This window comes from Manis javanica, chromosome 7 (assembly GCF_040802235.1).
Source record: "Manis javanica isolate MJ-LG chromosome 7, MJ_LKY, whole genome shotgun sequence".
Classification (NCBI taxonomy): domain Eukaryota; kingdom Metazoa; phylum Chordata; class Mammalia; order Pholidota; family Manidae; genus Manis; species Manis javanica.
Window position 1 is genome coordinate 118,443,685 of NC_133162.1, and position 16,778 is coordinate 118,460,462.

Below are 16,778 nucleotides of genomic sequence, written 5' to 3' on the forward strand. Positions count from 1 at the left end.
GAGAGACAGTGGGTTGGTAGGTCTTGTTCTTCTGTTTCTTGAAAGGGTAGAATTTGTTTAGAGACAGAATATTACAGTGTATGAAGTCAGGCCAACAGGGGCACTTATTTCACTTTTGCTGTTAAGCAGATATGTAATTGCACAATGTAACTTCACCTGTGAGGTGGTGGATTTCTTCTTTGCAAAAATAGGAATAATACATAATTCATGAGACTGTTTGTAGCACTTAAATGAGCTAACATGGTATTCATGAGAGCTGTGTTGAAGGCACTCAGGAAATCTTAGTTCCCTTCCTTGAAAAGCTTTAAGCAGGGCCCATTTGCTTAGCCAAGTACTAGACAGGTTAACTTTATTAAAAGGAACTAGTGAAGAATTTACTGGGGGTTAGAAAAAAAGTATACATAACCAGCGCTACCAGACTCTTATCTAGAGTGTTGACTCTAGTAGACAAGTAAGGACAAAGAGTTGGTGTGTAAAGTCATCTTCTACTCTTAAAGAAAAGTGAGAAACTAATCAAGGAAGTCAGCCGAAGGAATAAATTATAATTCCATTCCAAGTTTGGGCAGATTTATTTCCATTTTTTAAGGAAAGTAATTGTATCAGTGAATAGATGGAAGGGTCAACAACAGAAAGATGAAGAAGGGATCAAATCATAGTAATGGGGCAATAAATCCAGCACTTCTGAGGAAGCCAGAAACTAAAACATAAAAATCATCAGAAGTAAGTCTACTTCGTTTCTGGAGACAGATGTTATTGTGGATAGATGGTAAATCTCAGCACAATGTGAATGATTGTCTTTTGCAGCATAGAAATGCTGATTTAGTATCTGGGAGATTTGTATTAAGAAGTTTAATCTAAGTTTGGTGGAAACAAGGGCAAGTGATTAATAATCAAACTGAAGGATGAAAAAGGGACAAAACAAATTTGAATAAAGAAAGAAAAATGAGGCAGAAACTTATTTAAAGAAGCTAGGCTAAATTATGTCCTTCAAGCCCGTGTAAGTAGCTCCAAACAAGAATAGCAGTTAGTGAGGTAATGGCCTAGTATTTAGAAAGCCAATAACTTTTCTTTTGTATGTATTCTGGGCTTAGGCCTACAAGAACCATGGTATAAAATAATTGGTTGTTAAAACTGATTGAGTTTTACCTTATAATAAGCCAAATAGCTCATGAATATATATACAGGTTTTATCATTTAATTTGCTCACGAATTCAGCTTGATAGAAAAGAAGGAAGGAAAAATACTAATTATGGAAAGTTTGTGGAAAACTAAAGAGGAAGCCCATAAAAGAAACAGTGAAGACTGTAAAGAGATTTAAGAGAGAACAATCCTTTGAAGACATTTTAAGACTAAGATGATAATCTCTGAGTTCATACAGATCAAGGGACGAAGCCAATTTCACCCTTTGATAATGGCAAATTAGGACCAAGGAATGGAAGAGAATGATTTTTGAAGATAGTTTTATGGAAAATTGTCCAAGTTTGTGTTCCTTGAGAGAGGAGATCATGTCTCTTTAATATCTATCAATAATGTGTTTGGGGTATGCATTTGGTGCTTATTGAATGGTCCTAATTCCAGAAATTGAAACTTGAAAGGAGATGGTATGGCTTTGAAGAAATTCTAGTTCTGTATTATTTGAACAATGCTTTTTAGGATGCCAACGACAAAAATCAAGCCAAGTCAAGGAACTGAACTCTTTGATATTCCAGACCTTGCCCCATGCTATCTGTATGTTATTCTTTCTCCTTTCTGTATGCCTGAGACAGAAAGTTGATTAAGAGGACCACTATTAGACTAATACCTGTGGATTTGTCCACAAATACATTGTCCTATCTGTGACAAGTTTTATTTTATATGTGCAATTAGTAGAGGAAAAGATCCAGAAAATAAATGGAGTTAATCATGAATGGACTTAGTAATATTGAATGAATGGCTGCCAATCTCTGCCTCAGTAATGCCAAGGGCAGGGCATTGAGCCACAGGCACACATGCCAACCTCTGCTACCTTCACATTCTCATCCCGTCCCTGTGTAGTCTCCTGATGTTTGCTGGGCTGACCCACAGGCAGGCAGGAAATAGTGGGTAGCCACAGGTAAACCTTTCTCAAGGAATGGAGACTTGACTTAGGCAATCAATTTCTAGCCCACAAAGATTTTGGATATTAACCTAGTTTGAGACCAACCCTCAAAAGAACTTAGCTGAAATCATCTCTTATCTTTTAAGATAAGTTAAGAAGCCAGGTCTGGAGAGGGTTGGTGATGAACGATGAAACACAGCCACCTGCCCTGCATGCCCCTGAGGAAGGCAAGTGAAAGATGTGGAACGAGAACCAAACGCTGCGTCACTTCAAGGGTAACCACGACAACCTCCTCACAAATTTCTTTTCCATGTTGTTTATGGTGTTACATCTCCAGTCCTGTTTACTCTGCCCCACAGTTAGTTATAATTAGATACAGAAACCTGGCACATGAATCCTCCCCAGTGAAAAAACACACTTCCTTGCCATAATGGGGTAGTAGTTTTGTCTTTCATCAGGTTACGAAAACCAATCATTATTTTCGGGGACTGGTGAAATTCTGTAGGAATGCCCTGCCCCCGGGCAGACAGACCTGAAGTTTTCAGCTGACCTTCACTGCTTCTGCCATTAGAGCAGTAAATCTCCCTTGAAGGCAGACAGCCTTTGGGTAATTTTAGAGAGGGCAAAGGAGCAGAATTATAGGTTGTCTGGGAAGGGTTGAAAGATTAGACCTCTAGAGGGAAAAAATAAAATGAATCATCCTGAAAGGTAACCACTACTTAGGGTCAAAGTTTAAATGTCTGAAACCAGTGTTTTAGTTGGACTTGCCACTGGGATAATTAATGCTCTCAGGTTTGGAACAATTGAAAATAAAACATTACTTATAGAACAAATGAACTGATTAAAAAAAACAAAACATAATGCACCAAAAAACAAAAACAAAAACCTGCCTCTCAGTCATTGAAAACATGAAGACAAATACCAATGATCTAACTTTACTTTTCTGATATGAGTAGTTTCCTTTTTCTTTTTAAACTCTAAAAGGATACTATGGATTTTTTGAGAACAGGAATGGTGAAGTAATATTAGGGTAGATCTTCAACCTCTTTAAATGACTCTCTAAGCCTGTAGCTTAATTTGTATGCTCTTTAAAAGTTCGATTTAAAGAGCCACAGAAGTTTTTGGAAGGAATTAGTGGCTTCTGATCCTACTGTCTAGGGAGGTGGTCACAGACCCCAAGCTTGAGGCAAGTCATCTTGAATGTGTACCACGTGTTGTCTTGTGCACACATGGCAGAACCCAGCAAGATGTACCTTACAATTGCTTTCCTCCACTGTGGCAAGTAGACTAGCATTGTGTGTTTAATGATCCATTTAGACAGATTTTAAATATTTCTATTTTTTTATTAAAATGAAACAATGCCTGATAACCAAACAAGAAAGTAAAATATTTTGTTATATCAGAAAAAAAAACAGAGTTTTCTGTAGTGTGCAATATGGGTATTTGGATCCTGACCTTTTCTACTAGTATGACTGAGTTATACCAGGATGACAGATTTAACATTAATGCTTGGGAATGGGAAACTTAAAAAATTCAAATCTTCTAGATATTCCATCGAGAATTCTCTAAGTATTTGCAAACAAATGGATAATGCATAAATCAAAAATACGAATGGAAAGCGGTGACAAAGGAAGCCCTTGGTAAGTCAGAGAGAGACTTGCAAACACTGGTTGTTATTTTCAGGTGTTTGCTGAGAATCAGTTTAATTGAACAATGAGCATCTTTTTAGGTGGCTACCCCCAAACTGACAAGGGTGTGCCGCTGCACCTGAGACAGTTGGCTCTATCATATTAGCTTGTTGACTTCGGGCAAATAATTCTTCAACTCTGCCTCTGTTTCTCTATTTTCCAACTTCTCAGAGCAGTTATGCCTTTCAAATGTCATGTGGGTAAGTGCAGTGAAAATGAAATCTCTAGTTTGTATGCCTTTCTAAGATAACCCTGTTACTCCCTCTAAGCCAGGAGAGCTGAGAGGATGTGTGGCCTCGGCCGTGGTCAAATTAGCTGCCACTCTATAACCTTGGGTTCCAGTGAGATCCCTCTGGACCCTGAGAAGGGGCCCTCATGTCTGGTCACTTACCTCCAAGACCTGGCAGATGGAATCAGAAGCAATTATGCAGATAAAGCTAAAGAAAATAATAATAAAACAAAAATATACTCCCTCATTTTTGCTAGCTAGTTTCATCAGATATCTTTAAAGGAGATATTTTTTAAAAACTATTCTCAGTTCTTGCTCTATCACCCAGGTCTCCTCCTTACTTTATTTTCCCTCAATGTTCATGAAAGTCAGCTTTGTGGCATCTCCATTTTTACGGGCTAGTAGCCGAAGCAGAGTTTTATGGAGGCCACAGACAAGAGCTGTCTATTTCCTTGTCTATTTCTATTCCCCCATCTCTGGGGAAAGACTCAGCCAGCAAAGTGACCTGAACCCAGCTATAACGAAATAGCTAGACAATGACAATGATCTCAGCCATCCACAGGCTTGAATCATTGCTTGAATGTGTCCAATTGTCAGTAGTAAAGGAGTAAAATTTTGTGGACTGGGACTCCATGTATGTTTCTTACTCCATTCCCAATCTCTCTTCATCTTGTTATTATAATAACCTTTCAAAGAGAGTTGTACCTTCTGAGAATCTATCGGATCTCCAGTTCTGAGTGACTTGATGAACTGAGGAAGTTGTGTTTGTTTGAAGCTTGCAGAGTTAGGCTCTCTCTGCTCATTAGAGCTAACTGTACACAGATACCTCTGTACGTGGTGCCTGAAGCCCCCATGGGATGATATTTGAATCTTTTGATAACATGATTATTGAGGATTAAAAAGTAATTAAAATGAATGCTCACGACAATCAGTTCGTCCACAACCCTGAAGGAAACCTGCCTTTTTAAAGGCATAGAACTATGTAAGCAGAATTTGCAGCTACCTGATGTCTAGAGATTTGCTGGAAGGGATGAACCCTCTCCCTTCCCAGAGTGGCAGGAAATGTCATTTGACTGCAAGTGAGTCTTTAATTATGGTGAGCCTGCTCAATGTACCCCACAGGCCTTATTGCTTGCTCTTTCCCATTAATTTTGAAGTTGTAACCCAAGTCCAGAGCTGCTTCAGTGTGACCCTGAGGTTACTTGAGTTTCCCATTTGTGTATAAGTAAATAATTGTGATCAGTGATTTCCCTCTGGAACCCTTAAGTATGGCAATTACATGAAATTTGCTTGGCTCTTTCATGCATGCCCAGAGTTAGAAATAAGTGCATAAGGCATTTGGAATGATAATTTTCAAGATATGCCTGAGCCCCTCAATAGCTCTGTGTTCCCTCTCTGGCTCATCAATATTCCCATTGTCACTTTTAACTGTACAAACTCAAGGAAACAGGGCAAAAGGAGAGATTGTTCTTTTAAGCCACAGAAAAGAGAGAGTTTCTATTCTCTTCCACTAAGTTGAAATCACATATTTGTTCCAAGTGCAAAAGTTAATGCTTGGGGCAATATTTTTTTATTTGACTTTTTTTTTGCCTAAGGAAACATGTTAATATTTCTAAAGTAAACTATGCTGTAGTTATGTTAGGAGACAGGTTGGGATTCAGAAATGAATTAAATAAAGTGTTAAGTCTGAGTATCCAGACTTAACAGTATTCATATTCTCAACAGCTCTTAAGAAAAGACAATGCATAAATCAATAATGAAGTACTGCTTGGTTCTTCAAAAAACCAAACCCTCTGTGTGATGAATGCATAGTATTCTGAGAAATCAATGGACATTAATTTTACAGAACCACAGTCAAATTTCTAATAAGTGGGGAGAAATAAAAATCTTGACACATCAACTTCATAGAAATTGTGTAGATGTTTAATTATGCAGCCTATTTTGTTACCTTGTAGAAATTCTAGGAGGTCTTGTGTTCTAAAATACAAAGAGTACTATAGAGTTTTATGATCACTAAACCATAAACTGGTGTTACCAACTAATAATTTAAGAAATGAAAAAAAATGATAGAGTGAATAAAACAGGCAATAAAGCAGAAGGTTCCAAATGTGTTAAAAAAAAAAAAAGGAACCAAACTTTGTCAAGTCTTCACTATGCAACTTAATAACTATGAGACATAGAGCAAATCCCTTAATATTTCTGAACTTCAGTCTCTTCATTTATAAAACAGATGACAGTGTTTCACTCAGGCCACAGGTTACTGTGAAGACACATGAAATATTTGTAAGAGTATATTATAAACCATAATGTGCAATGCAAATGTTATTCTAACAACAGTTAATATCATGTGGCAAGTTTTCTTTAAATACTGTAACCTCTATTATCTCTTTAAAGAGCTTACAAGATTGCTGGTCTTGGAAGCTCACATTTAAAGTTTTCTTCATAGATATTTATGCCTATAATTTGGATCAGTGGTCAATAGTAGGATAATAGTGACTAATCATCTTAAGAGATTATTTACTTATAGATGTGGATAATAGAAAGAGTTAATTAGGTAAGCTTTTCTATGCATATATTATTTTTAAAGATGAACCAAAATGAGGAACTATTAAGTTAGCTAATGTAGTAGATCTCAACGAGGCACAATGGAAAGACCAGCGCACAGAACAGTAAAGAGGCTAATGATGTCTTCCATTAATTTGCTGTGTGATATCTTCTAAATACCTTCTAAGGTTCTCAGTTGCCTGTGAAGCGTGATGAAGAAAAGGGATCACAGCTATGAAGTGCCCTTTAAGAAAAATTTCTTAGGGAGGTAGTGGAGGGAGAAATCAGCCAGGAAGCAGCCTCTGGTAAAGTTGAGCATTGGCCTTCTGTCTCTGGCATAAACCACCACCCTTTGGTGGAGGGGCTGGGGAAGCATGAGAAGAGGCAGCTTCAAGCCCCTGGCAGGCAACACTCAGCAGCTGGGGTGGTGTGCACCAGCCCAGGAAAAGGCATCAAGGGGGGCACCAAACAGCACCTAAGACCCTGGCCACACATTTTTCTTACAAAAAATGTTTTCTCTAACAGCGAGTCAGGTAAATGTGTATTATGAACAAATTCTCCCTGAAGGTTACTTTCTGCTTTTCATCTCATCTTAGTGAAACCACCGTAAACTTTGCCTTCAAGCCTGGGAATTATGTTTATCTTTTTCACACACATCCACCCTTGGCCATTTTGGTAACAATATCAACTTGCCTTACAAGGTAAATTCCAAGAAAAAAATCTACACTGCAAGAAAAATGCCAAATTGATTTAAATGGCTTTGACAACTAAGATATTGCTTCTCCTTTTTCATGTTATCTTCCCATTACCCATTTCTGTAAATATCAGATTTACTCTCTGATTGACTGTCTAGGGCAGCAGAGTGAAAGCTGTCAGCAAAACGAGGCGTTAGGTATTTTATTATGTAAATTTCAGACCAAATAATGCAACCAATTGTCAAAAAATCTTAGAGCAGATTTCCTTTTAAGAGAGTCCTTAACTCTCTAAAAAACTCCAGAATGGAATACTTTTGTTTGGGGCAACGCCGCATGCTTTTATCCTCATCTGAGAACTTCGTCATAAATACTTTGTAATTAATTAGGTTTGTATTTCCTGTATTGTTGCCTTCCAGTTGACTGTAAGTACCGCCAGTGCCGGTGTCTGTCCTGATCACTGTTGTGTCCCCAGCACTGGGCCCAGAGCCTGATTCTTCATGGCTCTCAATAGTTTCCTGTAGAAAAAAAAATGAACCCTAGCATATTGCACCTCTGAAAACTCCTGGAGTAGTGAAGCCCGTTTAAGTGTGTTGATCTAGTGTTTCACAAGTGAATTTATACCGAGACCTCTCCCTGCTCATACATGCAGACCCCATGAAATACTTTTGGGGAAGTACTGTCTTAGACCAAGAAAAGGCAGTTGGGTGGAGGTGGGTATTTCGTGTGGGTCTAGATGGTGATCGCGGTAGCCATTCACCTGTTGCCCTTCTCCAAATCCATTCTCCACCCTTTTCTATCCTGACCCTGTAGGCTACATCATCTGGGCCCCATTGATCTCTGGTTTCTGGTTGCATTTCACCACTGGGAGGCAATGCAGGAGATCCAAGGCAGGAGCAGAGAGAGGCCAGAGTATTCTTCCCCATGCCTCTGCTTCGGCACCGCAGTTCTGTGAGTGGCTGCATCCCTCCATGATGATCGCTGTTCCCCAGGAACTCCCTTCCATTCCTTCAGTTCACCCAGGCTCCAGAAATATCTCAGAGTCATGATGACTTCCCCTGGGAGCCTTGACTTTGCCCATAGTTCTCTTTAAGGACGCCCAAGCCTCTGTAAAGGGCCCTTTCACTACATTCCCTCCAGAATCCCATCAGAACATGCCTTCTGTTTTCTGTCGGCTGCTGACTACTACAATGATGGCCTCTTCAGGCCGAAATGGTCTGTGTTCTCAGCAGAGTCAGAACCTCACATTGTGGTTTTGTTATTTTGACTGATGTTTCATGACTTCTCAGAATTTCATCCACACCTGTGCAGGTTGTACAAAAATAAATCCCAGAACCAAAGTAGAGTACTCTTGTAAGTTAGCCATCTTTCTAGTTCACGGTTGAGGGGGGCGAACTATGTACTAGATGGTTTTAATCTATTCCTCACATAGATTTTTGAGCTTCATAGAAAATAGGAACTTATTCCTCTGGGCCATCACTCCTCATTTTTAATGTAGTTCAGGACACTGTAGGTGCTCATTGCACATTAATTTAATTCATATATTCATTTAGATGATGGCCACAGCTGCTGAGAGTAGGCAAAGTGGAGGCATTACCCATTAGCTTCAGATAAAGGATGGCATTTGGCAGCACTGTGAGCAAAGGGAAAGAGGGACACATTTGTGAAAAGGAAGCACCAAATCCCCAGGTGTAATGCTTTACAGCTTTCTATGTGATACGGAGATTGGACTAATGTATTTATATTTTATTATAAGAGACTTGGCAATAATTTGGATCTGTCCAGTGGTGGTAGAATAATAAAAGTGTCCTTGGCACCCATGAGCACATGCTCTGTGGAAAGGTGTGATTATGTCACTGCACAAAATGTTCGTTTTCTAACTGGCTTTCATAGGTTTATTTGCCTTGGAAATCAATCACTACGGGATACGACAAATCAGATAATTTCCCATTCTGATGATAGAAATCCAGCACCCCAAAGAGGCCCCCACAGAATCTCATGAGTGGTACAGGAGTTAGTCATAGAGGAGCACCAGTCACGAACTTGTCCCTCCAAGCAAGTGCCTGGGCTGGTCAGGTACAACCTGTTATTTGTACCTCAGGAAGCCCCCAGAAGCATCAGTATAAATATATGACCATCAATTAGAGCTGGTCTTTTCCATCAAAGGGTTTCAGAGGAGTAAACCCAATAGAACCACTGCTTCTATTTTGAGCTCTTTTGCTCCTTCCTTTTTCCTGGACTGTAGTCCATTTCTTCTTGGCATAGTTGCTACCACTTTGGGAATTATTTTGCAGGATAAAGTGGTTGCTTTCAAGTTGTGTGAGTTCTTGATATGTGTGGGTTGTGTGTTTGCCTTCTGTGAAACTAGTTCATAGGATTTCAGGCTAAACCTGTTTGGGCAGCTAAATGGGTGATGCCATAATGATAACCCAGTCCTCCTGTTCCTCATTTTAATAATCATTTGTTTATAGGCTTATCTCCTTGTCAAAGTTTTAATTAGTTGAAATCCTTTGTTTTTAGTCTTGGTCTTAGAAGCTGATTCTTCCTAGGATGGCTGAGAGTGGAAATGACCAGTCCCCCCAACCCTTTTATCTCCACCAGAAAAAGGATACCAGAGCCCACAAGAACATTCCCTAAAGTCTTTCAGTCCCAACACCATGTGGAGGATGTAACAGTCAAGGTTAAGCTGTAACCAACCTGGTGTGGAGGTAACCACCGTTACTCCGCCCGAATGAGACTAGGATCTAGGCTGGCACCATTCCTGTTTCACATTTTGAGGTCTCAGCCCCCATATCTCTTTAGTGTTCTCTGATTCTGACACAGGCAACTTCTAAACTGTTTAGCAACAGATAGCCAGATAATCTCAGATCTCTTTCTTTCTAGTAATGGCATCTATCATTTTCAAGCATCCATGGTCAATTATGGGGGTTTTCCCAAAGCAAAGCAAAGCAAAGCAAAGCAATAGAATGCCGCAAAGTGGAGCCAAGTCTCCAGTTCTTGCCAGTTGAAATAAGTTTTGTGTTTCATTCCTACTGTCTCCATTAAGAGTTCAGAGATTCTGTAGACCAGCTTCAGGCAGTATGAACCCAGGATATTCTGTGCGTTTCCTACACTGGTTAGTGTCAGGTGGATATTAAAAATCCAGGTGGGTCATGGCAAATTGTGGAGGACCACACAAACAAATCAGGGTGTAGCCCAGTCACAGCAACTGTGCTGGATGCAGTATTTTACTAGAACACATCAACACAGCCTCTCTCACTTGGTACATGACTGTTTATCAAGCACATAAACTTTTCAGGCTGCATCAGGAAGTAGGATAAAAAGTACTTTCCATTCATTCACCTGGGATAGGCAGCTGCACCCAATCAGAGTCTTGCCCTAGGGTTCTGTTAACTGTCCAGCTGTCTGACAGAATATAATCCAATGGGATCTTACTTACTTTGATATTTCACAGAACATCATACAAACCCACTGCTGCCTAGTTAGTCTGGGCTCCTCGTGCCAACTGGCCAGCAGGTAGAAGCAGTTACTAGAGTTCCTGACACTGATGTCTTGAGGGATAGATAGGGTTAGTGCTACAACAGGAGGGCTGGGAGAAGGGGATCTGAAACAGGAGCGATTCACTGGGGATGTTCCCCAAGTGCTTTCCTACCCTGTAATACCAGAAAAGATGTTCCTTCCCGTGTCCCTGGGCACTTAGCATTCCCTTACAATCCTGCAGCTTTCTACAGAAAGACTTGCTGCTTTCTGTTGAGGGCTTTTGATTTTCCCTGGCTGACAATATTCTTGGCCCACGCCCAGAGCAGGCCAAAATGCCAGAGTCAATGCTCCTGGAAATAGATCTCAAGCTGTGATGGATGGGAGTTGGTGAATAAATACTCCAGCTTTTCCTCTCTCTTGGGAGGGAGCCAAATATTGTTTTTGACAGGCAATTGCTGCAAAAGTTTAGAGAGGAAATAACCACAGTGGCCTGGGCAGAAAGGGTTTTATGGAAGAGGTGGAACCTGATCTCCTAAAAGAAAGATCAAATTTTGACAAGTTTCAAGGAGAAAAGAAAGCATTAAAGAGGAGGGATGGTATGGGTGCAAGTCTAGGAGTGTAATAGTTTTCAAGTTGGTTAAACTAGTATTTCTTATCCTCCCTTGTATGTACCAAGCACTCTGTTAGGTTATTTACCTATTAAGGGAGAAGAAGTAGATTGATTTGATTGAAATAGAGTATTTGAGTAGAGGAGCATTCAAAACATACAAGGAACATGGCCTGGGAATTTGAATTCTGGCAATAAGAATTTGAGTTATATTAAGGGATTTGAGTAGTGGGAGTAAAATACAACATTTTAAGAGTAATTAGGTAGCATGAAGAGCAAAGATGGCAGTAAACTGATATTGGAGGAAAGAAGACCAATTGAGGGACCGTTGCAGTAAGCCAGGTAAGGTATGACATGACATGGGCCCCACTAGGGCCCAGGCCATGTGGAATGGAGGGGATTGGTCAGAGGTGAGGCTGCCAAAGCTCTGTGATAGGGAAGAGGAATAAACCAACGATGACCCTAAGGTTTCCTATTTGGCAGTAGAAGGGGTGGGGAGACACTGAGAGGTGGAAAAAGAATGGGCAGCGTGGAGAGTAGGAAAAATGATTAACTTCACTGCCTGCCCCCCTTCCTTTTTCTGCACACCTTTGTGGGTAGGAGCTTCTGAAACCTAATGCCAGATTCAGTTTCTGTGGACTGGATTCACTGAGGGAGGAAATGGTGAGCCAGATTCTAAGCCTTTCTGAGCTCCTGCCTTTTGTGTTTTTCATGTATTGTAGTGTTTAGTAGATGGGAATGGTACTAATTCCCATTCCAATTTGCTGTCCTCATGGAGAATCTTAACGTTCACAACAGCAGGGGTTGTAGACATTCTAAATTTGGAATTTTCCAACTCATCAGGTTAAGTGATATCTTCAATGTTTCTTAAATACAGTGTTCGGATATTTAATTACATTATGCCAAATTAGTCAACAGCTATTTCAAGATAGGGCTGCTTAAAATGAATCTACAAGGTGTGGTATTTATGAGTATTTTATTTTCAGAACCAAGTGAGAGTGTCCTAACTTTTGAAGTTGAAAGATGAATGGCACCTAGAAAACGAAATAGCAGGGATGATGGCTTGTGTTTAAGTTTCAATGAAATAGTTGTTTGGATGATTTCTTACGGAACTGATTAGTGCCCTCTGGGGCCGGCTGCGAGAGACGTCTGTACTCTCCTTTTTCCCTTCCCACCACTCATATCTATCAATATGGATGCTCCTCACCTTTGTAAACTTTTTGCTCCTTTTCACATTGCTAGAGCTTGTCAGCTGAAAGAGTGGCTGACCAGTGTGAATCCCAGATGTAGAAGCTAGGGATGAAGATGGCTTCAGGTAAGGGGCTGGGGGTTTGTGGAGGAAAGAAGATGATTGTAAATGTGGGAAATAAGATACTTCTTTCTGTTGTTGCTTCAGCTCAAGCCACGGTGCTCACCCTTCCAGCTCGTGATCATGTGCCAAGAGCCTCACAGGTGATTCTGACAGATTTCCACCCATTTTGCTGTTAAGTTGTGCAGGTTTCTTGGTGAAAATAAGGTGACAGTTGCAGCATATTCTAACATCTCTCATCTCTCATTCTCTCAATGGCCCCTCACTATCTGCCCCCCTTTTCTTATCTTTAAGGGATTTAAGAAGTGAAGACACATGCTTGTGACTTGATGGTTTATGGTCTGTGAAGTCTGCCTCCTCTCCAGATATTTACCTGTAACAAGCTTCCACAGCCAGGCTCTAGTTCTGGAGACTGACTGGCAGAGGTAGCAGGTGGAGCTGATTAAAAACTTCTGGTAAGATTTATCCAGACTGTGTCTCAAGATCGTCACTAACATGTAGATTGATCCTTTCTGTCTTTGGCCACCCTGGGTATTACATGCACAAACACTGTCAGTTTCATCATACATAGATCCCACTGGCTGCCTGCTTCAGGGGAAGTGGCCACTGCTGGCTTATTTCCCGTTCCCAGAACTCCTATGAATATTTGAAAATATGGATCCTCTGCATAGAAACTTAATCTGCAGAAAATAACAGAGGACAAATTGAACATCTGGGAATTTCTCATGGCTCCCTTTTGTCCTTATATCCCAAATTCCAGTCTGAAACTAGCCTCCGTTTCTCCCTTGGAGCTGAAGGGGATGGCACTGTCTTGGATCATGTATCACAGGGACTCAGCTCTGGGAAGCATTTAAAAATTTTTTTTTTTAATTTTGGTATCATTAGTCTACAATTACATGAGCAACATTATGTTTACTAGACTCCCCCCATCATCAAGTCCCCCCCCCACATACCCCATTACAGTCACTGTCCATCAGCATAGTAAGATGCTATAGAATCACTACTTGGCTTCTCTGTGTTGTACAACCCTCCCCGTACCCCCCACCCACTACATTATGTATGCTAATCATCCTTCCCTTCTCACCCATCCTCCCCAGTCCCTTTCCCTTTGGTAACTGTTAGTCCATTCTTGGGTTCTGTGAGTTTGCTGCTGTTTTGTTCCTTCAGTTTTTTTCTTTGTTCTTATAGTCCACAGATAAATGAAATTATTTGATACTTGTCTTTTTCCACCTGGCTTATTTCACTGAGCATAATACCCTCTCACTCCATCCATGTTGTTGCAAATAGTAGGATTTGTTTTCTTCTTATGGCTGAATAATATTCCATTGTGTATATGTACCACATCTTCTTTATCTGTTCATCTAGTGATAGACACTTAGGGTGCTTGGGAAGCATTTTTATACCTTCCAAAAGTCAGGGGTACCTATATTGTTAGTGGTACATTTTCAATGCTGTGTTTAGCTCCTTGGTTATTTTGGAATCAACACATTTTCCCCCTTTCCTACTTCTTGAATCCCTTTTCTTTGTTAATGCCTACGATTCTTCCTTTCTCCCTTGTTGTTCCCTAGGACCCCTTGTGCCTCTGTGGATCATCTCTATTTCCCACTGGTAAAGGCCTTTCAATAAATGATCAACTGGTAATGTGCTCTTCACTGAGAGGGACATATGTTAATTTTTGTCACTTCAGCATCATTTCCTATCAGGAGCTAGCTGCCCTTCCCAACTTGGTGGGGCTGATTAATCCATGGTCTCACCTCCCCTGGTGCCACTGTGGTTGTCCATCCCTTTAGCCTGCACCCTGGTCAAGTGTGGGCATGTGACCAAGCCAAGCCAATCAGCATCCTCTCTAGGATTTTTGTGACAGCTTTCAGGACAGTGGCCCTTTCTTCTATTTCCTTTAGGATTGCTAGCTTTAAGGAGAGTAAAACCTAGGACTGACAAGGACTGTCTTTGCTACAGCATGGAGTCTACCTAAGAAAGAAGCCAGCAGAGAGAAAAGCAAAGCTGTCTGGGAGAGGGCTGCACTGAGTCCTTAAGACATGTCTGAGCCCCAGGCTCCTCACCACTGCTTTTTATATATGTGGGCCCATTTCTGTGTGAGCTGATTTGAGTTGGGTCTCTATCACAGCATTGGAAGGATTCCTGACTAAAACACAAACACAAAATGCCAGTTAAAAGTCAAGGAATGTCAGTTTAAATAAGAAAAGATCTCATCAGTCTATGACTAGAAATAGAAATTCCTATATAGTTAAGTAATGAATTATGAATGAGAGGGGCTAGGTTCCTGCCATTCAGAAGGTGGGGACAGGAAGCCAAAGTGTCCCCAGTTATATCAGGTCCTGCAGAGCATGCTCTCAACAATACTCAGAAGTGGGTCTCTGGACGTGGTCCCCAGCATTTCTGTTCCTTGTCATGCGGCCACAACACTGCTTCTGATGCTTTTTTAAAGCCCGGGGTTCTGTCTCCCTCAGGCCTCTGCATTGAACACCAATCTGGCCCTTATGAGGTGGGGTGGGTGCTGCTCTTCCCTTTATCATTTGTTAAAAAAAATGCAATTAAGTAAATTTATAGATCTTATTGGCTTCATTCAGTGACTCATGAATCAGATAGCATCTCTTCTAGGAGAAAGAAAGGGGCTTCAAGGAACTGGCTTTTATAGACAGAAAGTGGGAAGGGACAAGGGAAGAGTGGACCATTTCAGGCTGGGTCACTGTCCCATGGTGGATAGAAGGGGTCTGTTGGCACTATTACACCTTTAGTGCTGATCAGGTAATTCCAGATTGACTGACTGAAGGTTACATTCCTGGGAGAGGCTGAAACTGCAGTTAAGTTAGGTATTAAGTCTCAGTTTGCTGTCATAAGGCTTAGCACGAGTGACTCCATTTTGGGCCTGTCATGTTCCTTTTTAACCCATTTCCTTCTCAAACCTGAGAGAAAGTCCATCTCTTGATCTGGACACCACAGCTGTGAGCAGAGCAGAGCTTAACAGCTGTGTTTAGAGTGACTGTACTCACAGTGCGCAGGCCCAGGTGTGGTGTGGCCAGGCCGCTCCAAGTTCTCTGAGCAGATCCATCTCTCAGAGCTGAGGCCCAGGGAAGAGATGCAATGTTAAGTTCCTCCAGTCTAAGACCCACCTCTCCCACCCTTATTTCCTGTTCTGGAAGGAAACAGACTGTTGCCTAGACAGCTGACAACGACAATGTATTCTCCATGTAGGGAGAGCCTATCCCATACACAAGGGCATGGTTTTGCTAACTGGCACCAGTGAGATAATGACTCAGCACACTGATGCTTTCAGCCTTCAGTGGCCCCTGAGTGGGAGGCCTGTCCTGTTGCTTGCTCCCAGCAAGAGGAGAAGGTCACCCCTTAACACGTGCAACAGCCTTAATACTACCTGGTTAAGACACACCTCACACTGCCTAGAATTAAGTTCGAATTCTGGCTCAGCTGCCAAGTAGCTGTATCACATTTCACAAGTAACTTAACTACTCTGAATCTCATATTCTTCAAATATAAAATAGTATGTACATCACAGGCAGATCACCAGATTAACTGAGATAGTATCTATCAGGTTCTTAGCCCAGTGGCTAAGTACTAAGATCTTGCTAGTGGTAGCCTCTGCTGTTTTAACTTCCTACAGTTTTCATGCCTCAGTGAGTTTGTATGCACAGAAGAATGTACCACGCCTTCCAAAGAACAGAGACAGTGGCAGGCGAAGTGCAATACAGAGTCTGCATGATCAAACACTGTTTTCTAACTGGGAGAAAGGGAGAGCAATAAGGTTGGCAAAGACGTGCTCTGCTGTGATTACACTTGATTGTTCAGATCACCTGGAGCATTTAGTATCCAGACTGAAACACCTGCCCTGAAGTCACTGATGACTTCAATGTTTACCTTAAGAAAACTTGGTAGGAGCTGCCTTTTTTAATGTGGAAGTAAAGGCCCCCCCTCTGGTCCTCCTCCCAAATCAAAAAAACCTACCTTCCCCCAAATGAAAGCAGAAACAGAAACATTCTTGCAACTTTCCTCTGAGAAAAAGAACAGTTCTTGCAACTTTCAAGGCTTTGCCACCAACTTCTACTCATCACAGTTTCAGAAATGTTCCCTAGGTCTGTCAGTGCCCCATGATATTGGGATTGTTGCTGGTGTGAA